We start from the raw sequence: 27,771 nt of genomic DNA on the forward strand, positions 1-27,771 counted from the left end.
AAACAATGAACAGAATATGCTGTTGTCATAGCCCTAGTAACAATGCAGAATTTCTGGGCGTTAATAAGACATGGCTGGGAAGCAATCTAAGAAAAATGTACTTTCTTTCCGACCATTAACGCAACTCTAAATCACTAAAAAGCTAAACTCTGCAGAATTGTTGCTTACTGTTCAAGTAACATTATGTATATTATAGAAGATTACGCTCTCTCCGCTTTTATTTTATCATCGCATTTTTAAATTTATTTGTTTATTGTACGAGTGTTTTGTCATTGGAGATGGTCACTAAGATCACCGAATATTTCACTGCGCACAAAAGTATCGTTTCACCGTCAAAATATTAACAAAATCTTCAGACACGTAGTTTGCGGCAACTAACAAATGACGCCGAAATATCGTGGCTTAAACTGGCCTTGGACCGTCCATTCACTGTCGTTAGTGTTGATGAGTGATTCTGTGGAGGAGTTCGATAAAATAATGAGCCTTCTCTACTCTGACGATTATATATCGCAACGGGCATTTTTTAAGTATTCCGTTGACTTAATTTTGTTTCTACCAAAGATATTTTCTCACAGGCTATAAGAATTGTAATCGGAATAAAGTCTAGCAACCATTTTATTCACTTTATTTGAATAGGGAAATATCAAGGGTTTCCAGCTAAAAAGCAGAATTTCATCTTGTATTCATATTTCGCCATTTTGTATTCGCTTTATTCCATACTACTCCTCCTCCTACTCTTACTCCTACTACTCCTCTTCCTACTACTACAAGATTAATAACAATGGTAACAATTATAAAGACAATAATAATAATAATAATAATAATAATAATAATAATAATGATAATGATAATGATAATAATAATAATAATAATAATAATAATGATAATAATAATAATAATAATAATAATGATAATGATAATGATAATAATAATAATAATAATAATAATAATAATGATAATAATGATAATAATAATAATAATAATAATAATAATAATAATGATAATAATAATAATAATAATAATAATGATAATAATAATAATAATAATAATAATAATAATAATAATGATAATGATATCAATAACAATAATAATGGCAACAATAATAATAAAAAATAATGTAAATATAATCTAATATATAAACGGTTACATGTCTGTCTGTCGATCTGTCTATCGGTTTTTCTGTCTATCTGTCTTCACATTTTTAAACTCTATCTCCTCCAGAACTAAAACTTGCAGACCGGTGTTAGGGGCCTCAAATTATTGGATTTTTACGGACCGTTCTTTTATGGGTCTTTAATCGGTTAAAATTGTTTGTAAAATTGTTTGTAAAATTGTTTGTAAGATGTGAAAAATGGGTCAAAATTGAAAAAAATCGTTAAAGATTTTTTACATTCATCTTAGTTTATTATAAATTTCTAATTTTTAATCAGTTTGTATGCGTACCATGTTGGTAGAGTGGTAACGTCACCAGCTTTGAATGTTGTAGTTACAGTTTCGATGCTAGCTGATGGCACCTAAATATATTTATTTTTACTTTTGAAATCACAACACTATAATAATATATACGAAATCTGGATAAATTAAAATATCATATTTAAGTGTATGTTACAACCGGGCAAAACCGTCCCCCCCCCGCTAGTAATAATTATAATAATAAAAATAATGATGGCATGACAGTCGGACGAAGATTACATATTTGTTCTGATTCTATACTTCACCTTTTCTTGTCCTCGGTCGGTGGGAGAGAAATCCTTCATGACTGAAACAATTTTTATTTTTGTTCCTATCCAGAGTGCCCTGTTTTGGGGAGCTGGATTTCCCCACATTAAAAACGATTTTGTATTTAACTTTGCCCTCGTGGGGAGGCAAAGAAATAATAATAATAATAATAATAATAATAATAATAATAATAATAATAGAGTATAAAGCTTCCATTAAATATGATAAATATGCATTGCCGTACAAGGTAAAATTACCGAGATTTGGGCAACTAGTTTAGGAAAATGAAAACTAAATAACAGCCACGTTCCTTCGGATAGTGAAATCTGATCTCATGCTAAAGCAAAAATCTAACCCTAGCATACTATTGCCCTATAGATAAAGCAGTTGCCTCGCGGGGAGAGTTGGTTATCTTCTTCACACCTTAAGGTCACTATTTACTATGCCTCCCCACGAGACAGAGTTAGACACCAGGGTCGTTTTTTAACGTGGAGAAAAGGTACAAAAAAGGTACAGTCGTGAAGGATTTCTCCTCCACCGAAAGAGAACAAGAAATGGAAGTGCAGCATCTGAAGAACAGATGGTATTTATTTGCTCCCCCACCGAGCAAATTAGGCACAAGGCCGATTTTTAATGTGAGGAGTGAAGGGGAAATGGGGACCAACTCCCCGGGGAGTAGGGGAGCTGGATAGTGACAATTGGTATGAAGGGTTACCCCTACATTGACCAAGGTCTTATATGTGGGGTCGCCCCCACATATGGTCTTTGTTTGCAGTATCTGCCGGAACAGATGGTATTTATTTGCTCCCCCACCGAGCAAATAAGGCACAAGGCCGATTTTTAATGTGAGGAGTGAAGGGAGGGGGAAGGGAAAAAGGGGACCAGCTCCCGAGAGGTGGGAAATGGGAGCTGGTTAATGGTCAGGCATGTGGGGTTGCCCCCACATCTGGTCTTTGCTAGTCATAGCTAGTCATAGCTAGTCATAGCTTGCAGTATCTGCCGGAACAGATGGTATTTATTTGCCCCCCCCCACCGAGCAAATTAGGCACAAGGCCGATTTTTAATGTGAGGAGTGAAGGGAGGGGGAAGGGAAAAAGGGGACCAGCTCCCGAGAGGTGGGAAATGGGAGCTGGTTAATGCTCAGGCATGTGGGGTTGCCCCCACATCTGGTCTTTGCTAGTCATAGCTAGTCATAGCTAGTCATAGCTTGCAGTATCTGCCGGAACAGATGGTATTTATTTGCCCCCCCCCACCGAGCAAATTAGGCACAAGGCCGATTTTTAATGTGAGGAGTGAAGGGAGGGGGAAGGGGAAAAGGGGACCAGCTCCCGAGAGGTGGGAAATGGGAGCTGGTTAAAGGTCAGGCATGTGGGGTTGCCCCCACATCTGGTCTTTGCTAGTCATAGCCTGCAGTATCTGCCGGAACAGATGGTATTTATTTGCTCCCCCACTGAGCAAATTAGGCACAAGGCCGTTTTTAATGTGAGGTAAAAACCAGCTCCCCTAAAAGTAGGCAAAAAGGGGGCACTCTGGTTACCAAAAATAATAATTGTCCCAGTATAGAGGGTTTCCCCTCCATTGACTGGTACAAATTATCTTAAGTGCAGCATCTGCCGGAACAGATGGTGTTTATTTGCTTCCCCACCGAGCAAATTAGGCACAAGGCCGATTTTTAATGTGAGGAGTGAAGGGGAAATGGGGACCAACTCCCCGGGGAGTAGGGGAGCTGGATGGTGACAATTGGTATGAAGGGTTGCCCCCACATTGACCAAGGTCTTATATGTGGGGTTGCCCCCACATATGGTCTTTGCTTGCAGTATCTGCCGGAACAGATACTACACTTTGATCTTGACCAAATCGTCTAGCAGCTACGCCTAACTTGAAAAAAGATTATAAAATGGTTGCAACGTACCTTTGCACTTTATTCAGGTGTCAATTTAAACCATGTTCCAAACAGCATATCTGTATATGCAATTAATGCTGCATTTATATTTAAATCGTATAGAGTATGAAAAGGCAATTCTCAGAATAAAACAGGAACTTACCTGCAAAAGAAAAATTAAATTAAATCATTAATTAATGTAGATAAAAATAAAAGAAACATAAGATTATATTTCAAAGTAAATATTGTAGGCAAAATTGTTCAGGCATTAACGTCAAAGGAACACGTAACTCGTAAGCTAAACGTTTTGGTTTCGATTCTCAGTGGTGGCGCACGAGTCATTTTTTTTAAATCATTACTATATATTGGGTTCAATATAATCTATATATCTATAAAAGTGAAAGTGGTTGTCTGTCTGTCTGTCTGTCTGTCTGTGTACATTTCCCTACACAATAACTCTGTCAATTTTCAGTCTACAGAAGCGAAATTTGATATACAGGATAGTGAGCTTTGGAAAAATCTTTGTAATCAGTTCTCAGCCAGAAATTTGGCAGTAAAGAATTCAAAGTTCAACAATTTGACCTTTGAGTTTGGGTCGAAAATTTGAGTCATAAATATATAAATCTATGTATGTTAGCATGTCTGCCTAAAAATTTCGACAGAGGCGACGGATTTTCACAGGATCAGTATCGGTTTAAAGCTCGACCTTTCAGACGACAAATACCAAAAAAATACTTAAAACATTCATTTCTTCACCCCCAACTGGGCACTTTTCTACAGGGAGGGGTCGCTTTTTTCGCCGATATTTTCGAAAGTCTCTTTTCGATTGTCTAGCCTTAATTTAAACATACGTCACTTCCGGTTTGGCAGTGGTCGTAACAGCACAAACGTCCCGTATTTTTCATGTTCTTTTCATCCTTCGCGGTACGGGTTCGAGCCTGCCTTCCTACTACCACTTCTTTTTTAAATTTTTGCTCAACATACATCTCAAAACACTCGGGCAACGCCTGGCATCCATGCTAGTATATTAATAAATACGAAATCTGCATTAATCAAAATGTCATATTCAAGCGTATTTTACGACCGAGCAATAGCAGGCGGCCTGATAGTATATATATATATATATATATATATATATATTTACCAGTGGTGAAAAAACCGGACTAGAGTGCTCAATGTGTAGTCAGAGCAGTATATAGTAATAAATTTCATATATATATATATATATATATATATATATATATATATATATATATATATATATATATATATATATATATTGGAAACAAGTCATTATTCAAGCACTTCTGATTGAAAACGACAGAGTTATTCTTCTTTCTGATTTTTCTGGATATTTTTCAATTCGCCGAGCAGTCTTTTCTTTTATTTCAGCTAGGATGTTTTATATAATGGCGCCAAAAAGTTGTTGTTCAGCCATATTCTTCTCAAGCTCTTTCTATTCGTGCCATTCCATTCGGCGCCATTTTACACAACATGCCAGCTGAAATAAAAAGATCGCTTGGTGAATTGAAAAGATATCCAGAAAAATCGGAAAAAAAGAATAACTCTGTCATGTTCAATCATACGTGCTTTAATATATATATGTGTGTGTGTGTGTATATATATATATATATATATATATATATATATATATATATTGTCATCCATATGCAATACCGTTTCGCTGTTTCACAGCTCATCAGTGCGGCTAGACAGGCAACTGCCTCAAGCCAGGACCGAAACCCGATCGCCCAATTGACAGTGATGAGTTCTCACCATTGCGCTATACGGTTGATATATATATATATATATATATACTATCAAAAGTACCCGTCGTTGACTGGGTTCAAAAACAGCCTACAGAAAATGGACTCTGATTTATGAAAGTATGATAGGTTATAAAAAGGAAGGGTTGTAAAGAGATAGCTTCGAATTTGGGGGTATCAAAACCAAAGCAAAATATGATGAAAGTAAAAATAAAATAGATAAACCCCATAATTTATTATACCATGCCTGTTCACACTGAAACACTTATCACAATATTCTGTCGATCTATATAAAAAAAAAATCTTGTTAAACTTTGTGGCATATTTCCATTCTATGGGGGTTAGGCACGAACGAACACTCAATAATTTTTTTATACCATATTTCTTCAAACTGAAACATAATTATCAAAGTATACTTACGTAGATAGATATGAAAAGTCTTTATTAAAGTTTGTGCCTATTTCCATTCTATGGAGGCCAGGACCGAACGCAGACCCCACAATTTTAATATACCAGCCCTATTTAAGTTAAAACATACTTATCAAAGTATTATTATGTACATCTATATCAAAAACACTTGTAAAGGTTTTTTTTTTTTTATTTCCATACTTTGTTGATCAGGCGCGTACGCAGACCCCACAATTTTAATGAATCATCATTATGCTAGATCATACACATTCCTGTGTCTCGATACATCTTCTATCATTATATGTGATCAGTTTTCTATAATAGTCAACTATATAAGATCCTATTCGTGACCAGACACACACAGGCGTTCAGCTTTATATTATAGATATATATATAATGTATGTGTACTAATTATACATTATACAGAAAAAGAGAATGAGAGAGATTATATATACACATTATATACACACACATTATATATGCACATTATATATTCACATTATATAATGCCACGTTTTAGATAGATTTGTCATATTCGATACGTCCACGCATATCTGTAAGTGGTTATGTTCGTCTGTTTGCTGTTTCGTCACGCTTAAGTTTGAAGTGACCCGTCATTGCTAAACGTGTCGATTGAATGGACGCATCTTCAAAACGAACTTATTTCTATTTCGTTTTTTTTATTATTATTATTTCAAAGACATAATTACCATCGAAAGACACGTAATCGTCTCTTTTTCTTGACATCATGGCTTCCCTTATCACAACAAATGACCGACGGTTAAAAACCTTTAACATAAAAAGCACATTCTCTTTCTATGTAGATTTTTGTTTTGTTTATTTGTTTATTTTTTGTTTCGGAACGAAAAGAGTTTGAGTAGATGAGAAAACTCTGACTTTTCGCTTGACCTCTGACCTGACATTCAATATTACCAACATTTTTGGTACGGAATTTAACGTAAGACGACACTGTGACATTTGTCTGGATAAAAAAAGGTGTTGAAACAGCAACGTAAGGTTAGATAATAGCATAGAAAAATAAGGAACTCAGCAAATATTTTCAAAATAATTTCACTTTATCTTACAAACTTTCAATGTAAGTGTTTCATTTGTACAGACATCCCATCTAAATTTACGCTTTGAGGGAGGGTGTTCTGTATGTCTGGTTGGTTATGAGAGCTGTGGGATCACCCTGCTTTACTCTTCAACTACTAATACTTTGACAATGAAATTTGTCGCGCAGATAGATCATTCATGGAGACTTTTACAGTAGTTTTGGTAACCATTTGTACCCGGGTAACTTAAGATTTAGGACGTTTATAATGTGCAAAAATCTTCACTGAATGCTAAAAATACTGCCAATGAAACTTTGATAGGCAATAGATATTGCATTGATAAAAATACATAATACTTTATAAGATATTGGCTTATGTTGAAATTTGTGTTATGACGTCATCGATTTTGTACAAAAATGCTCTTGGTTAGAACGAATTTACTGAGGAGGTGGCGATGAAACGTGACATAAAAATATACTAAACATATTTTTTAATATATTATTTTAATTGGAATTCATTATTGGATGAGTATTATTTATATTAATTTATTTTATTGCGGACTATTATTCTTATCTTTATTGGTTGTTGTTACCACCTGACAAAGGTCAGAGGAAATAGTTGGCAGAAACGTCGTGAAACAACAACAAATAAAGATGAGAATAATAGTCCGCAATAAAATAAATTAATATAATTTTTTTTAAGTATGAAAGTTTGTTAACGACATTTTTAAATAGCATAAAGCGCGTTTCTCTGGTTATACACATCCGGCGTGAATAAAAATCTCAGTATATTATTGGTCCCTTTTTTGATCCAAATAAAATAATCACCGATTACTCGGAGTTACTCATTTCCGAATCTATATAGTTATTGAGGTCTATCTCATAAAATGATAAGATGCTATTTTAGCAATTTCGTGGATATTGTTTATATACTGAATATGAGTTTTTAGTAGCGTAACTTTTAAGAGAAATCATATTTTAATAGTAACATTTGAATCCTTGCCAAAGTATTGGAGAAAAAGATACGTGAAGCTATAAAAAGCCTCCCATTCCACGGGACGAGACATTCTGGCCTAAAACAGTTTTTTTTTGTCTATGTTTTTCTTTTATCGATGTACTTTTTTGTCGCCAAAATGCGAATATTACTATTCACTGGTACAAAGCAAACTAAAATGAAGGAAAAATTGGAAGGATCATTGTTGTAAATTTTTCATAAAAGTAGAAAAGTTAGGACTATCTACAAATTATGCATTAGACATAAGCCATATTCGATATGCACCCAATATAAAATTTAAATCGATTAAGTAAGGAATTTTTAATCATATTTTTCATTTATCTTTTATGGGAAGAGTGAAAAGTTTGCTATGTGAGTTTAACGTAAAATGGCCATCAATCTGTTGATATTTTCGATAACTTTTGAAGCACCTTCTAAAACTGTTACTTAATTTCTTTGAATGAAAATCTTCATATTTGTGTATCAGTTGAACAGATTTTAACCATTTGACAAAAATACCATTTTAAATTTTATTTTAATATGAAAGATGACGAAAAATGTTTTCCGCTCAAAATTCAAACATGCAACTGTAAACTGTATTATTTGGGTCGAAATATAGATTATATCTGAGGTAATCTTATGTTAAACTAACGAAGGGGGGGGGCTTAGCTCGGTCGTAAAATACGCTGAAATACGATACTTTAATTTGTCCAGTTGTCGTAGATATTATTATAGTCGTGATTTCAAAAGTACAAAAAATGTATTTGGATGCCATGAGCTAGAATGGAAACCGAAAACAAAACTGGTTACGTTAGCACAGTACCAAGGTGACAAACATATGAATGGATTAAAAATAAACGAAGATGAATATACAAATTCTTTAACGATTTTTTTTCAATTTTGAATTTAAATTTTGACTTTTAAAGACGGCTAAAGACTTATATAAAAAATGGTCCATAAAAATGCAATCATTTGTGGCCCCTAGAGCCGCTCTGCGACTTTTAGTTTCGGAAAAGAAAGAGTTTGAAAATATGGAGACAAACAGACAAACAGAAAAACAAACAGACAAACGTAGTGCCTTTTATAAATTAGATTTTCATATATCCAACATCAAGGCTAAATATTGAAAAAATTGCTTTTTATAGAGTTTTTTTTTTCTTGAATTGAACATGAAACGTTTGAAAATCATCCAAAGCTTGTTTTCTAGTTTTGAGACGATTCGTCGGAATCGAAATCGAGATTCGGAACTTTTTGGAGTATCGGAATCAGAGAAATTTTTGTTTTCCGATGCCAAAAATTCTTTTAATTATCTTCTTTATTGATTTTGTTTAAGGCAAACTCATTCGCTGTTAGATAAAATGCTGAATATTGATTTTGAATTAACACTAAAACTAAAATCTATGGATCATCTTCCACAAGTTTGAGAAAATATCTGCACATTTAAAATCCGTTTTATCGCTAATCGAGAATACGTAACAACTTCATTGTCAAATATTTAGATATTTATATAGAATCGGAATCGAAACCGGTAACTGTGTCGAAACCGGGAATTTAGGACGTAATCGGTCATAGTATCGGACTCGGGAAAAATTTTGGACTTGTCCCATCACTATAATTTTCCAAAATTAATGACAGAAGATGTAAACCAATATCCTTTCCCTTATATGATGTTGCTTCTGTATTTATTTATAGCACGTAGTATTAAATGAGTTATTATCAAAATATTTTTTAAATGTCATCAATTTCTCCTGTTTCTTCCATATGAAAAAATCGGGAGCTTTCTCTTTCCAGTTTAGATTTTCTAATCACCAAAATAAAAAAAAAGAAAAGAAAAATCGTGTTAAAAATTATTTCTCTTAATTCAAGAAGAGAAGACATTTAATCTTCTCCCGTCTGTTTTTCAACCGTTTATCTTGCTTTTTTTGTATGCAGGTGTGGAGTTTTACCTTTAAATAGCAAACTTCAGTATGCAACGGATTTTGTTTATCTAAAGACTCTCCGTAATGTTAATCTTTCCCGGAACAAAATCGTTAAACATAAACATTGCTCCCTTTCTATTTATAACGAATGAAATTCGATATTGACGTTGCTTCAAGAATAAATATATTTATTTTTCTATTCATCTTTTATCACTGTCCACAGATGGTGTTTCTTAAAAATGTTTTACTGAAAAGCACTAGTCATGCCAAAATATACAGTATTAAAATGATTCACTAAGGATATGAGTTGCGCAATTTTCATCATTTGTTGAAATGCATAACTATTTTTGTTGCTTCAAACATTCAGTAAAGTTGCTCGTGTTTTTGGAGTGACCACAAAAATCGCTAATAAAATTCTGAATATATTCTTTTATTTATGCCTGACTTGTCCAGCAGCTTTAACTAATGAACGTTAAAGAGTGATTGTTTTATTGTTATTCGATAATATGCGGAGCTACATTAGTGATCGTCTAACAGTAGAAGGCGTGATCCTAAATAGTCATCATACTCTACAGACCATTACCGCTCCGTATGTTTTTCTATGTGGATAGCTCGATAATGAGGTATATTAAAACATCGTCAGACGATTTCTGAACTAAAACAAAGTTATTCCAAATAAAATCAGGTCAGTACCGAGAGTGGAATGTGTCACGTGGTATTGACAGTGAACGGTGCTAAAACAAAAACGATTTTACATTCCTTACTGAAACTTAATGGACAACTCAGGCAAAGACCATGTTTATGTGTATCTGATATAATTTGCAGAAAGGGTTATTGGTTTTATGAAAGATTCCATGGTTTTCATTTGCAGAATGTACCATTATATATATATATATATATATATATATATATATATATATATGTCTGTGTGCGTGTGTGTATGTGCGTATGTGAATGCATGTATATATGTATATATGCATATATATGTATATACATACATATGCATATATATATATATTAATGAGATAATATGTTTCTTCAATTATATTTCATTTTTTATTTATACCAATCCTTCAATTTATGAAGCTCAATGTAACTACAGAGTATATAAAAATAATGATAAAAGTTTATATCCCAAATTTCAAATGTTGACTATCTTACATTTTCTTTCTTTCGTTGATATGCACAATTCTTAACAGCACCTGTTTCGAAGCGCAGAATTATTCTTGTAATTATTATGCCAATTCTTTAACTTATACCGTCCTTAACTCACCAGAAGAAAAACACTTACCAATTTTAAAAGAAAATACATATATATATATATATATATTTATATATATATATATATATATATATATATATATATATATATTATTCGAGTAGGTTCAATGAGGCAACCAGCCGTCTACACTAGCTCACATTTTCGCTTCGTTTAACTCTTGATTTTCCGGGTGGTTTCGCTTGATCGTTTCACTGAAGCAGACAGTTAAAAAAGCTAAAACATCCAGAAACGAGATATTCTTTATTACCTCCATGAAGAGGTGTATGTTTCACCCGCTATTTTCTTGATCGTGTGTGATTGAAAATGATTTGAATCCATTTTTCATTCTCTTGTTCGATTCACGGTAGACAAAGGGCGTGATTAATATCACCAAATCGGAACAGTGCTTCGATCTATCGCTTCGCACTGCATACATTTTCAACCGTCATGGATTGCTCGTAAATTCTGTGTTGCTTAACCCTTGTTACAATTTAAACTCCGCATTTCACAAGATGTTGTTCAAAAGATGTTGAATCCAAGTATTCCAACAAAGATGATTTTGATCTCAACGAAGACGGATCAGAACATTCATGTTGACTGTTTTATATATCTATACTTATATATGTGTGTGTGTGTGTGAGAGAGAGAGAGAGAGAGAGAGAGAGAAAGATAGAGTGAACGAGAGCGAGAATGAGAGAGAAAAGGAACTTGCAGAAGTGCAGTACCTTTCTGTGGTGGACACTTTTGTCTGTCTTCATACATCTCAGCGGTATGTGAGGCGCTAAAAACAGATTCTCCACCGTGAATGACTACCTGTTCATAGTGAAGAATCATATCTTTTACGAGGTTACCCTGTTCATAGCGATAAACACAACATAGCAGCCATGGACACAACATGGGGAGTAAGCCTTGAACAAAAATACCTCCATTCTTTTCGAGTAGTTGTAGTTCGTGTGGCGACCATTGGCAAACGTGTGCTTCAGCAACGAGAACATCGCTGTTTCGCGAAAGACCATTCTTGGCACTGCTGCACGTAAAAGTATAATGTGTAGATGTTTGACGAACCTGAATTCCTGAAAAACGCTTTTAGCAAGTATTTTATTGTAACTGGCTAAACTGTATATTTGAAGGCGCATATGAATAAATAACACAGTCAAAACGATTTAACACTTACATATAAAGGTAAATCATTGTAACTTACATATAAAGGTAAATCATTGTAACTTACATATAAAGGTAAATCATTGTAACTTACATATAAAGGTAAATCATTGTAACTTACATATAAAGGTAAATCATTGTAACTTACATATAAAGGTAAATCATTGTAACTTACATATAAAGGTAAATCATTGTAACTTACATATAAAGGTAAATCATTGTAACTTACATATAAAGGTAAATCATTGTAACTTACATATAAAGGTAAATCATTGTAACTTACATATAAAGGTAAATCATTGTAACTTACATATAAAGGTAAATCATTGTAACTTACATATAAAGGTAAATCATTGTAACTTACATATAAAGGTTAATATCAGACTGTTTATTTTAGTCAGGTGCTATAGGAAATATTGAAAGTTGAATTTGGTTTTCTGAGTGTTTTAGTTGTATTTGGTAGCCATTAATAGACTGGATAGATAAGACCGTTTAATTAGCGAGAAGTACAGAAATGTATGTATCAATAGTTAATGTGAATGTAATGTATTTTTCGTTAAGCTGATAGTCATCACCGTCACAAAGAACAAAATCAACCAAAAAAAATCAATCAACAGACTCTTCTCACTACTGTCCCACGAGATAACACATTAAGGTAACATACACCCATTCGAACATCTGCAAATATCGGTCACACATAAATTGCTTAGATATAAATAAGGATGTAACATAATATTTTCATTGCGATTCCGATAAAAAGAAACGGCTTCTAATACTTGGAGCAAGCAAACGAGATAATCTTTAAATCTTTTTTTTTTTTTCTATGAGTCATTCCACATTGTGTCCGGTTTGGGTTAGAACATCCTTGTATCAGACAAGTTTGAGATTCTATTGAACAACAACGAGCATAACGAGACCAGGCAGTATTGTGTTTTCTTTAAATCATTTACAGGACACAGAGGTTTGCTTTTTCTAGTATTAGGTAAATATTAAGGGATCTTACTACAAATAAACACTTGTATGCTGTCGCCCGCGGAGGGAAACGCCGGCATTCTTATATTCAAATAAGGAAAACACTACCAGCACGCATGTGTTCGCAAAAGAGTTGGTTTGAAGAAGATGTAATGTTCTGGCTGAACCAGCAACGCATCCACTACGGACTTTAAAAAGACATGAGTGGATTGAGAGAAATAGAAAGTGCGTGGGTGAAGAAGAAATTAGTGTTTTATTTTATAAGAATGAACTAGAATGAGATGATGCAAGATTTTGTGTAAAAATCATACGCCTTTTATTTCTTTCAAAGAAACAAGTCTGTGTCAATGTATAAATCACGTAAAGCTATGATAATATTAGTTCTTCTGGTTGTTTCTATATTAACTAAATACCTAAATTTATACAAATATATAGAACGACTCGACGACTTCCACACCCAGAACATATATATATATATATATATATATATATATATATATATATATATATATATATTACATAGGCATCACCACTTATCAAGGCAAGAGGCCACTCGAGGATAAGGGTTAAAGAGTGTACAGTAGAAATTGGACAATATAGTAATCGTTAGTAATGGAGATTCGATAAATTTGTTAACAAGTGGAACGACTAATCAAGAACTTGTTTACGTTAGACTTGAAGACAACCATATTGTAATCAGCTGGAAAGCAGGAAAACAGAAGACAATTCCACAGGCGTGCAGCTTAAGAAAGAAGCTTTGTTCATGGAATCTACGTTTAGGTTTAGCACAGATAAAGAGTGGGGGGAATTATTAATAGTGTTTTTAGCTACACGAGTGTTTCTTGTGAAAGTTTCGCGAGGGGGGGCTGAAGCTCAGTCGAACACTTTCCATGAAAATAACGATACATCAGAGACAAACTCGCAACATCTCTTCTGTGAGATAGAGGTTGCAGGGAAGAAAAAAGGACATCTCTTACGAGGCTACGAAGTCTATTTTGAACTCTATCAAGGCAGGACAAGTCCTTTCTAGCAGCTCTTGCCAAGATGTGGCAACAGTATTCCATCCTTGGACGTACCTGGCTCTTATATAGATAGAGAATTGCATCATCAGTGAGATATCTACTGGATCGATAGAAGGATCCCACCATTTTTCCAGAGGCCTTAACAACAGATTTGATGTACGTGTTCCATTTCAGATCAGGAGTAAAGGTCAAGCCCAGAAGCTTATCAAAACTTGAGGCCTCCTCAAGACAAGAGCCATTCATTCCAATTGATGCCAGATGTGGATCCAAACAATATATATATATATATATATATATATATATATATATATATATATATATATATATATATATATATATAAAGTAAAAATGTGTATGAAGACAATTCTCAACCTATATACTCAACGATTGTTTGATCTACAGACTTGAAATTTTGTATATAGAATATTCAGACAAGTGGAAAACTTATAAATCGGTATTCATCCGGGAAAAGGGCTGCTAAGGGGTAAGAAATTGAAAAATTGGTACGTGAGGATTTTTGAATTTTTATCTGGTTTCAACTGTTTAGCGAATACGCATGCGTGAATCATCCACCTGACAAATTCTTTATGTTAAGAATAAGTAGGTTTGAAAACACATTTTAAAGAACGTGGCAATAGTTGTCGTACTTTACTTATTGTCTTTAGGTTTAGGTTTTGATCTCAGCTCGAGTATTTTTTTAATTATAAGAAGTGAACTGTTTAGATAAAAACATAATACTCGCATGTATCAGTTTTTCCGGTTTTTTACTTCAGTTTTTGTAAAGAACTTTACGTTACGTTTATTACCAACAGTATTTCTGTTTATAATAAATAAGAAATTAAATATTTATGACTTTTTTACGTCTTGGTAAATCATTCTGAACTCAAAATAACTGATAGTTGCCAATTTTGCAATCGAAAAAAATACAGTTTTCTGACTCTAAAATATCTTATATATATATATATATATATATATATATATATATATATATATATATATATATATATATATATATATATAGGGAGAGATAGGGGAGATGAAGAGAGAGAGAGAGAGAGAGAGAGAGAGAAATAAAAAGGAACAAACCGAGTTATGTATTTATAAAAGTTTTGTCTTTATTTTTAGACTTCCTCTGGATGAATGAAATTAAGAAAACAAAAAAAAACATCATCACAAATATTTGAAAATTTTCTTGTGAAAAATGTGACGTGGTTCCAGTTCATAAACGAAAAAAAAGTTGGAAATTAAAAAAAAGGGGGAGCTTGCGTTGTTAAAGAAGAGATTTTAATAACGTCATATAGCCGTTAATATATTTTAAACAGATATGACGCAGTTAATATTCTTCCTGGAAAAAATTATGTCCGTTAAAATTCAAATATAGATGAGTAACTGAAATGAAATGAGTGTTTTCATTATGTAACTTTTATTTATTGAGATTATATGCATTAATTATTAGAGGAGGTGTTTCTATGGGGTGTATGTCGACAATTAAATTATGTTCTTTTAATAGAAGTTTACTTATCAATAGCGCTACATTATAGAAACCTCCACGCTGTTTAATTGGCCTTGAATTTGCGATAAGTACTGATTCAAAAATGTCTCCGGCGCGGTTTATTTGAAATAAATTTAATTATTTTTGCTTGTTTGAAGTCAAAACTATGATTATGCTGCAATGAATGAGAGAATAATGCACTTAGAGAATTGCTATTTCTTATATCTCTTTTATGTTCACTGAGCCTTTTTTCTAATTTACGCTGGGTTTCACCAACGTATTTATGATGCCAATTTTGGCAAGGAACATTTCATTTCACTTAGACGCCTATATTTGAATTTTAACGGACATGTTTTTTTTTCAGAAAGAATATTAACTACGTTATATCTTTTAAAAATATATTAATGGCTATATAACGTTATTAAAAATCTCCCTCTCTTTAACAACGCAAGATCCCCCACTCCCATTTTTTGAAATTTCAAGGTCTTTTGTTGTTTTTTTTCGTTTCGGAAAGGGAACAGCGTCACACTTTTCACAAGAAAATTTTCAAATATTTGTACTGATGTTTGTGTTTTCTTAATTCCATTCATCCAGAGGAAGTCTTGAAATAAAGACGAAACGTTACTGAACACATAACTCAGTTTGTTCCTTTCTTTTTCTCTATTCCGTCGGGATACTATTTCTATTATTCTAATATATATATATATATATATATATATATATATATATATTTATATATATATATATATATATGTATATATATTAAGAGAAAGAGAGGTTTGTGTAAAGTAAATTTGGTTTCATTTAAAAAAATAGAAGCTAGTTTTCATAGGCATACAACATAGCATTCGTAATTACGAAATTTGAATCTTGCAGAAACTGAATATTCAGATTAACGGAAAAAATAATTTACTATAGAAAATTTTCACAAAAAATAATTTACTATTGAAAATTTTCACGAAAATTTACATAGTCTGAAGAATAATCTCCATGATCCGCCATTTTTTTACATCATAAGTGACCTTTTCTGTGTGTTTGTGTGAAGTCTCTTCCAAACTATTCTGTCAATTTTTGGCCTACAAACTTGAAACTTGATATATAGGGATTCGGACCTGTAGAATAAATTGAATTTACCGGTAAAAATATCTGCTACGGTGTACAAATTTTAAAAGCTATAACTTGGCAGACGTAAGTCCATTTAAAGTACTCTCTAAGCATCCGCAAATATACATTTATACATTAAACTGCGTTAATTTTTAAAGTTTTGATATTCATCTGTTCTTAGGTTATATGATAATAAATACCACTGGAGAGGTAAATGTTTTGGTTTCGATTCAAGCCGATGGAACCGAAATTATATTTTAATTAACTTTTAAAATCGCTACTATATATTGGGCACAATGTAATAATTAATAGAGAATTATCTTTATAATAATAAATACAATAAGAAAACCAAACAAATTAAAATATCATATTTAAGCGTATTTCCAACCTGGCAACGCTGTGCGGCGTACTAATTGCCTGTCTAGCCGCACTGATTAGCTGTGAAACAGCGAAACAGTACTATGTGAATGACTATATATATATATATATATATATATATATATATATATATATATATATATATAGTCATTGGGTTACTGTTACAACCCTTAGTAAATATATATACAGATACATGCAGACGTTTAGACTGCGTAAGGTATTGGGTGGCATACGTTATTTTACGCAAGAATAGTATTTGACTTCATCTACAATATAGAAATATAGAAGATATTTTTCTATATTGCAAATGAAGTCAAATATAGAAGATATATTATCAAACCATAAGATATATTACAGGTACAATGATATCATTAAAACTCCTGGATGTATTTTTATTTTAATTAGTAATAATCCTAGAAGACCAATCAGATCGATTTCAGATTGCCGTGTGTAAAAGACTTGCAATGTTGTCCACAAAGGCGCCATATAAGACTCTTAATGTTATGATAATCTGTAAACAAAAAACATCGTTTGCGATTACGCAATCTTTACAATATTAACTTTCTAGCTATGAACAAGCATGCACGCACACGCATATTATATATATATATATATATATATATATATATATATATATATATATATTCTTATGGATGCATTAGTATACAATATATCTCGTGCATAGCCGTAGAAACACGCATTTTGTTTTCTTTTTCTTTCTGGCAGGTAACAATCACCATGTTCCATAAGATATTTATATATAATTATAACGGCGGCGATATTTTCTCTTTCAAACAAGTTTAATTATAGAAAAATATTGTATCTATTATTCGTTTTATCTATTGTTTTAATTTCTTCTTTTTTAATATCAATAATTAATGAAAACGAAAGTTATTTACATTTTGAGTACATTATGCAGTTCAGACGTAGATTCGTAAATGTTATCACAAAAACGCTATGTATGAGCGTTGTTCAGATTCAGCGAAATAAAACATAAAACGAACAAAACGTTGAGGAAAAAAGTCGCATTTACTTTAAATGTATCTAATGTCCAGTTCTTCATGAAAGTCATATTATTATTATTTTTTAACAAAAAAAATTTAAAGGGCAATTTCAATTTCATCTCATGTATCATGGCGTTTCTAATTTATCTTATCACTCAAATCGATGAAGCTTATTATTAGTTTAGTCCCAATTCTTTATCTTCTAATATTCGTTTCAGATTCTAATTTTCACAGCCAGACACTGAAAGCAAATGTATGAATTAGTAGAATGAATCACCTTTTATACAAATAACAACTTAGCCCTGGCTCAAAATGCAATCTTATTATAGTCTAACATAATGTAAAGTCAGTTCTTGTAATCATTTTTTTGCTACAAGTTATTGACATAAAAATGTTTTGTAATATTTTTATTCTCTCCCTTTTTTCTTTTTTTCTTTAGTGTCAAAAGTTGTTAGATTAACCAGAGATCTGTGTTGTTAAGAATTCATTTCTCATCGATCTTATCGATTTTTATATTTAATTCGTTCAACAGTTTTTTTTTTATTGATTATTAATATTACTATAGTCGGCCGAAGTAATCTTCGCACATTTCCAAGTCCCAATACCTAACTCATCAGTACGCATAAAATGTTTCATTACTTAAGAGGGTGGAAGCCATTCATATTACTGAATATTTTCATGATTAGTTCCCTTAGATTTTTTGCAACCACATAAACTCACCCTGTTGGTTGTCTAGCACTTCAAACTGCGACCCACAGTGGCGATTATTCTGTTTTTATGTATAGTTGAACCCTTACCTGAGTCTAACCTGGCACATGTCTAGACATGACTCACAAAGTAGATTAAATGCACTTATCTGTACTGCTCATGGTTTTTTGTTTGTTTGTTTTTTGTTTTTTTGTTTTTGCCAAACTCATTTTTCCATAAGTGGCGTGAATCTTCTACGACTTTTAAGGCTGCGTGAGTGCATTCTGAACTGCTATTTAAAAAGAATGACAGACCTACCGACCTCTTGTAGCGATGATTGGACGCATCCAAAAAGTAAATGTGTTGAACTGCACTAACCCAACACCGGAGATGGTGGCGGGATGTAGTTTTGTTGGCCGAAAATCAAGGATCAGTATTGCTGCACTGCACACTGAGCTGTTTCCTTCCCTGATCGACTATCTGCGGATCCAAAATCCGTTTCTGCTTGATGGCATAAGATGATCTTAAAATGCTCGCTTTAAAACGCTGCTCAATTGCCGATTCGATTGTTTTTCTTTTATTTGTTATTTTCTATTTTCCACTTTTTTTGGTTTATTTCTGTTTTTGTTTTTTTTTTTTTTTTTTTCTACTTTTGTAAACAGTACGCTTCTGTAAACAACGGATCTCATGAAATGCCGCGTAATTTAATTAAAAACAAATAAGTCAATTTAAAAACAGCAAATGATTTGCGTGTGTTTTTATTTCCTTCTTCGGATGCGTCCACGCATGTTTATAAGATCCTCGGTTTGTCGGCCATCACGTCTCAGTTTCAAGTAGTTTTTTTTAATCATTATTGTTGAACGCCCAAGTTAATTGACCTAATATGTGTCTACGATTCTATTCTATTCGTCTGTCATGTTTGAATTAGCATTTTTATTGGTCAGTCACGCTTTTGTTTAAAAGAGTATTCTCATCGATAAACGCGCACACTGAATGGCCGTTCTTGTTTATCTCTCTTCGGTTTGAAGAGATTCAGTGAAAAGATGCACCCCCTCCGCTTCCCCAATGTTTATTTCCGCATTCAAATTCTGTGATCGTTTGAACGCACTCAACACGCCGTCGTCGCCGTCGTCGCCGCCGTCGCTGTGGGAACAAGGGCGCTTCTCTGTCCCTATCAATTCAGACTTATTTCTGCAGATCTCGGCTCGAAATCTCGTGTTCACGGTGCGCTATGCTGCAGGGAAGCACTGATGCACGAAAAATGAATGATTCTAAAGAAACGTCCGTTGCTGTAGTTTGAGCAGTGATTTTCTAGGGCAACAAGGGAAAACGTCAAGGTCATTCAGAGCTTTTCATATACAACAGACAACTCACTTCGTTTGATTCATTCTTTGAAAATTTAAATGAGCAAAAAAGTGTATATTTTCATTTGAATGTAGAGTAATCAGTTCTGAAGTAATTGGCCGATTAATATAGATTTGGGGAAATAGCTACTATGCGTAAGGGCGCGTAATGGGGACATAGTGAAGAAGTCAGAACACCAGAATTGGTTGGCCAAATAAAGAAATTCTTGGATAAGGATTGTCGTGTGTTTTTCGAGACAATAACTGCACAGTTTGACCCAAGTCAACAACTCCATCCTTGGCACAGAATATTTGACCAAGACAGTTTTTCACTCACCTTATAGTTCAGATTTTGCTCTTTTTAACTTTTGGTTGTTCCTTTAAGTCAAGGAAAACTGTAGAGACTGTCGTTAGAAAACAATTGAGAAGATGAAAAAGTTTGTAACGAGGGTAATTGACACGTTCACACAAGGAGACTTCCATGGGACCTTTCAGTAGAACGGTAGAAGAAGTGCATTAAAGGCGGAGGAGATTACTTTGAAAGGGACTAGAGTTTCATGCGTGTACTATGAATAAAAATTCCCATACGAAAAAAGTCTGGAAACTTGTTGAAGATATATATATATATATATATATATATATATATATATATATATATATATATATAAAAGTGAAAGTGTCTGTCTGTGTGTGTGTGTCTGTCTGTTACATTTACCTACGCAATAACTATGTCAATTTTCAGTCTACAGACTCGAAATTTGATATACAAGGTAGTGAGATTTGGGAAAATCTTTGCAATCCGTTTGCGGCCAGAAATTTGGCTGTCAAGGAGTCAATATTCAACGATTTGATATTTGAGAACTCTACCAAACTCATCCGAAAATTTTGGGTCCAAACAATTGAAATTTTAGATATAGGTCCCTTGGATATGGATCTAAATCAATAACTTGATTTGAGCCCAAAACAATAAATGTTAAGGTGTAATAATAGGGGTTAAATTTAAAAATTTGACCTCTGCGGTCTCTACCAAATTTCTACCAATTTCTAGTCTAAACAATTGAAATTTTACATAAAGGGTATTCAGAGATAGGGCAAGCTTTTGATCGGTTTGGGTCGAAAATCTGAGCTACAAATATATAAATATATGTATGTTTGCATGTCTACCTAAAACTTTCGACAGAGGCGATGAATTTTCACAGGATTAGTATCGTTTTTAAGCTTAACCCTTCAGACGACAAATATCGAAAAATTGGTTAAAACATTAATTTCTTCATCCTCAACTGGGTACTTTTCTACACGGAAGGGGATTGTCTAGCCTTAATTTAAACTTGCGTCACTTCAGGTTTGGCAGTGGTCGTAACAGCAAAGACGTCCCGTTTTTCCCCCGTTCTTTTCCTCTTTCTCGGTACGGGTTCGAGCCTGCTTTCCCACTACCTTTTTTTTCCTTAACACACCCCCAAACACCCGGGCAATTATGCTATTATATATATATATATATATATATATATATATATATATATATATATATATTGAGGGAAATAGACCTAGAGTCTAAAGAGCAGGGTTTATTTTCATTTACTAGTAAATGTATTAATACTATTTAAACCCCCCACACACGTTTTTGCTGATGAGGTGATTTTGTTTAAAGAAAATCTTTTTATTAAATTATTGTTCAAAGCATATTGTCTATTTCAATAAAAACATCGTTTCCGAAACGATCGTACAATCTATTGATTTTGTTTGTTTTCCTTTTGAAACTAATTTTTAATTCAAAATTATGAATCATTTAACTCAATATATATATATATATATATATATATATATATATATATATATAAATATATATATATATATATATATATATATATATATCCCAATGGAATTTTACTAATGATTTCGAGAAAAGAGTTCAACAAAGGTAATAATATATTATGTACGTGTATAAAAATGCAACTAAGTTAAGAATGTTCGAGATGTCAGTTTTGTGTCACGAATCTTTGTTTGATTTCAGTTCCTGCAAATCTCAAGATCGAGTTCCATGAACAATTGACAAGACTGACATCTCAATCATTGCAAGACGATAAATGTAAATTTAAGTTTAAGAAAAGGTCTTGAAAAAAAATGGAAACACAAACAATAAATAATGATGTATTCAAAGAAAAGACTACATTATAAGAAACTTTACCCCCATATATATATATATTTATATATATATATATATATATATATACATACATATACATATATATATATATATATATATATATATATATATATATATATATATATATATATATATATATATAGTAATTTATAAAATATATATGGCGATTAAGCTACACTGAATATTCGGCGTATCATTCACTCTAGGATTCCTCAGGCTTATGCGCGAATTCTGTGGTTGTTTATCGTTTTTATATGGTCCTCTTCTATTGATATATATATATATATATATATATATATATATATATATATATATATATATATATGAAGAGAGAGAGAGAGAGAGAAAGAGAGAGAGGCAAGAATATACTCAAGCAATAAATATTCTACATAAACAACAGAAACAATGTTATTGATCGACATGAACCAAGAACGTCAGATTCATACTACATAAATTACAGCCTAATAAGCGGAAGATCGTTCACAAATCGTTCACAGATAAAAGAATAAAATTAAAATGATGAAAATTGAGAGGAGATTTCGTAGTCTTTCATAATTCTTGTTTTATATCTTTCACTGTCTTTCTCCTTTTAATACATATACCTATATATAGTTATATATATATATATAGGTATATATATATATATATATACCTATATATATATATATTATACGGTATACAGTTCAAGTTTATGAGAAGTTCAATCGCATACCATATTTGAATAAATGTACGTTTAATTTCTAACAAATGAAGCATTAAATTATTAAAATAAAATATTGGGTTTTAAAAAAATTGTTTTTCTGGTGATAGTAATTTACAAGTAATTCACTGGCAACGAAGAAAATAAAGGTAAAAAATCAGATTTCCCCAGAAATAAAATTAACTAAAACGCCCCCCCCCTCGACACACACACATTCACAAAAAAGACATTGTTTTATTTTATCTGGGATAAAGTTAGAGGGTATGATGGGAAGTTACAACAACCCCCCCTCTCTCTCTCTCTCTCCCTTTCTCTCTCTCTCTTTCTCTCTCTCTCTTTCTCTCTCTAGTCTAAAGCAAAGATAAGGCATGGGGTGTCAACTGACAAGGCTAGAGATTATTGTTCTTATTCATTCGTTATCTGAAGTAGAAAAATGTCTTATCATATGTATCAATAAAAAAACTTCCGTGTACGCATACATGTAGTAATTATTCATACATATACGCCATTATATACATATATAATATATATAATATACTACATAATACACACACACACACACACACACACACACACACACACACACACACATATATATATATATATATATATAAACGAAAATATGTCTATCTTTCTGTCTGTTTCTCTGTCTCTAGATTTTCAAACTCTATTTTCTCCGAAAATAAAGTCGCAGAGCAGCGCTAGGGGCCCCAAATGATTAGGTTTTTCACGTTCTTTTATGGATCTGTAGTTAAAATTATCGTTCTTTTATGGATCTGTCGTTAAAATTATCGTTCTTTTATGGATCTGTAGTTAAAATTATCGTTCTTTTATGGATCTGTAGTTAAAATTATCGTTCTTTTATGGATCTGTAGTTAAAATTGCTTTGAAGAGGTAAAAAGATGGGTCAAAATTTAAATAATCGTTAAACATTTTGTACATTAATCTTAGCTTATTTTAATCTTTTTGTATTTTAAATCTGTCTATGTACGTGTCACGTACGGTGGTAACGTCACCAGTTTTGAATGATACAGTTTTGGTTTCAATTCTAGCTGATGACACCGTAAATCCATTTTTACTTTTGAAATCACAACTCTGTAATAATCTATCTATATATCTATAACAGTGAACGTATTGTCTGTCTGTCTGTGTATCTGTGTACATTTCCCTACGTAATAACTCTGCCAATTTTTAGTCTACAGACTCGACATTTGATATACATAGTACTGAGATTTGGGAAAATCGATGTGATCGGTTTTCGGCCAGAAATTTGGTTGCTAAGGGGTCAAAGTTCAACGATTTGACCTTTGAGAACTCTACAAAACTCCTCCGACAATTTTGGGTCTAAACACTTGAAAGTTTAGATGTAGGTTACTTACACATGGATCTAACTTAATAACTCGATTTTGGCCCAAAACAATAACGGTTAAGGGGTCATAATAGTGGTCAAATTTTAAAAAATTGACCGTTTTTCTCTTTTCTTTTTTTTTTTTTTCTCAGCATACACCTCCAAACACCCGCACAACGCCGGGCCGAAATGCTAGTAATCTATAAAAGTGAACGTGTCTGTGTGCGTGTGTGTGTGTGTGTGTGTGTGTGTGTGTGTGTGTGTGTGCGTGTGTGTGTGTGTACATTTCCCTACACAATAACTATGTCAATTTTTAGTCTACAGACTCGAAATTTGATATACAGGGTACTGAGATTTGGGCCAGAAATTTGGCTTTTAAGGGGTCATAATAAGGGTCAAATTTAAAAAGAAAATGACCTTTTTTTTTTGCTCATCATACACCTCCAAACACCCGCGCAACGCCAGGCATCCATCTATAAAAGTGAAAATTTCTGTGCGTGTCTTTCTCTGTGTGTACATTTCCCTACCTAATTACTCTGTTAATTTTTTAGTCTACAAACTCGAGATTTGACATAAAGAGTATTGAAGTCTGGGAAAATCTTTTTAATCGGTTTTCGGCTGTCAAGAAGTCGAAGTTCAACGATTTGGCATTTGAGAACTCTACCAAACTCCTCCGGCAATTTTGGGTCTAAACACTTGAAATTTTAATGTTACATGAAAAGGGTCCAAGCAAGGAAATCCGAGCGAATCAGTGGATGAAGGGTAATCTTAAACTTTGGAAGCCAACCTCAAAGATAAATGAGCTTTGAGAACGTTCCAAAAAGATAAGGTAGTTAAAAACAAACAAAGCTCTAATTAATAAAAGAAATACGGAAGAAAGGATCAAGGACACATTTGGGCGAAGAGTCGTCGATTTCGTAAAGAGGTAAAATGAGACCTTAGTTTACGGCATAAGGGTAGCTGGATGAAGCCGCTGACGCGAGTTATAGGAGGTATTACCCTACACCTAAAAGGAATATGCCAGTGAGATCAGATAGAAAGTCTGGTCTAAAAAATAAAATTATGACGTCAATTGGAAAAGAGCTGACTTGGAAAAAAAAGTTTCGTTTTAGACAAGTAGATTAAGTTCCTTTGTAAAACAACAAAGAGAATGGGAAATTTCCTGGTCGTCAGAAATGGTTTCAAAACGTGCAAATCGCGCATGTTGGAAACTTGTGAGTTGTGGTCACGTTGATCAGACATACGTGTGACGTCAGGGCAGAAATGATTTCTCAATATAGGAGGTTCGAAGTTAGTTAGGGGGAGGAGAGAAGAGAAGAGAATCAGATCAGTCAGATCAGAGAAGCAGAGGAAATTAGACCGATTCTCCGTTAGAGTCAGGGCACCCTTTAGTAAGCGGGAGGCTTAGAGGTAACCATGTAAACAACTTTGAATCCCTGAAATACAGAATCATGTCCGACCGGTCGAAAAAGAAATAAACGTATCATTATGTGGTTTTATAGCTGTCGTCTTGTGTTGTGTCATTCTACCAAAACAAAGGTAAAGTGAAATTGTATTAATATGAACTTTGTGTTTATAAAAATGTACAACTGTCAAACGTACATGTCAAACGCACTCTCGGTCTATCTATCATGATATTCATAAATTTACTCTCATTGAATTACAGGCTTGGTGCTCCTGTAGTAATCTGTACCTGTCTGTCTCGTTATATATAAGAACTATCTCTCTCTTTATATGTACTCTGTCTCTATATCTCACCAATGTCTCCATCTCTCAACAATATGAACACTCACAATGAATATATATAATATCTAACATCTCACAACATGATCACACATATGAACCCACTAACACTCTTCCTAATACGAACAGTCAGCACCAAATAATAATACATACGTCATCTAAATGCCACCCATTACATAACATTAAATGTAGGTTCCTTGGACATGGATCAAACATTTTAATTTGATTTGAGCCCAAAACAATAAATGTTAAAGGGTTAAAATTGTGGTCAAAGTAAAAAAAAAATCTCTCAGCCAATTTGAAATTTTACATAATGTGTATTCAGACATGGGGCGAGATTTTCAATCGGTTTTTGACCGATAAATTGGCTACCAAGGGGTCAAAGTTCAAAAGATTTCAGCAAATTTTGGGTCCAATATTTGAAATTTTGCATAAAGTGTATTCAGACATGCAGCAAGCTTTTTAATCAGTTTTGGGGCAAAAATTTTGTTGCCAAGAGGTTAATGCTGAAAGAGTTGACCTTTGCAGATTCTACCAAACTCCTCCGCCAATTTTGGGTCTAAACATCATTTTAGATGTAGGTTACCTGGACATGAGTCGAATTTATATATATATATATATATATATATATATATATATATATATATATATATATATATATATATATATATATATATATATATACTAGCAAATCCGCCCAGCTTTGCTCGGGCCCTATGTACGGTTCATAATTTTATGTGCATATGTATATATTAAAAAGTGTAAATATGTGCGGTAATGCCTCTCTATATAACTAACATTTCAGCCCAGCGTTGCCCGGGTGGTTCGAAGTGTATGTTGAGCAAAAAAAAAGCGGTCAATTTTTTAACTTTGACCTCTATTATGACACCTTAACCTTTATTGTTTTGGGCTCAAATCAAGTTATTAAGTTAGATCCATGTCGACGGAATCTATATATAAAATTTCAAGTGTTTAGGCTCAAAATTGGCGGAGGAGTTTGGTAGAGTTCTCAAAGGTCAAATCGTCAAATTTTGACCCCTTTACAGCCAAATTTCTGGCCGAAAACCGATCACAAAGGTTTTCTGAAATCTCAGTACCCTGTATATCCATTTTCGATTCTGTAGACTGAAAATTGAGAGAGTTATTGCGTAGGGAAATGTACACAGACACACACATACACACACAGACACACACAGACACACCACACAGACACGTTCACTTTTATAGATATTTAGATATACACCCCGTGCCAGAATTATATGCAAATCGATATTTTTGTTCTAACTCCGATCGTTTTCAATGAAAATTCGTGCAACTCCGCACGTTATACGTCAACACTAACACATGCGCATATATAAAATTTTAAGCTAATCTGCGCAATAGCGAGCAAACTGTAGCCATTTTGGTGACTTCCAGTTTTTCAGCGTGCCAACTTTAAATACAAGATGGGACGTAAAGGTGCTTTAAGTCAAGCTGAGAAGTCTAAAATTGTTCAAAGGTTCCATAATAAGATGTCCACCTTATAAATGGCCAAAGAATTACACCGTGATCATCGTACAATCAAAAATATTGTACTAACCCTCAACTTTGCAATGGACGTTCTGACAAAGGGAAAATTCGTAAGAAACCATATCTGTCACGTCGAACAAT

At 33.0% G+C, this 27,771-nt stretch overlaps 1 protein-coding gene across 1 annotated transcript in view; it reads right to left on the reverse strand.

Moving 5' to 3' along the window:
- The window catches only part of LOC145276838 (protein rolling stone-like), a 323,933-nt gene that overhangs the window by 188,469 nt on the left and 107,693 nt on the right, over positions 1–27,771 (reverse strand). The window lies entirely within an intron of this gene.

This window comes from Euprymna scolopes, chromosome 5 (genome assembly GCF_053919585.1).
Source record: "Euprymna scolopes isolate OS-2025 chromosome 5, ASM5391958v1, whole genome shotgun sequence".
Lineage (NCBI taxonomy): Eukaryota > Metazoa > Mollusca > Cephalopoda > Sepiida > Sepiolidae > Euprymna > Euprymna scolopes.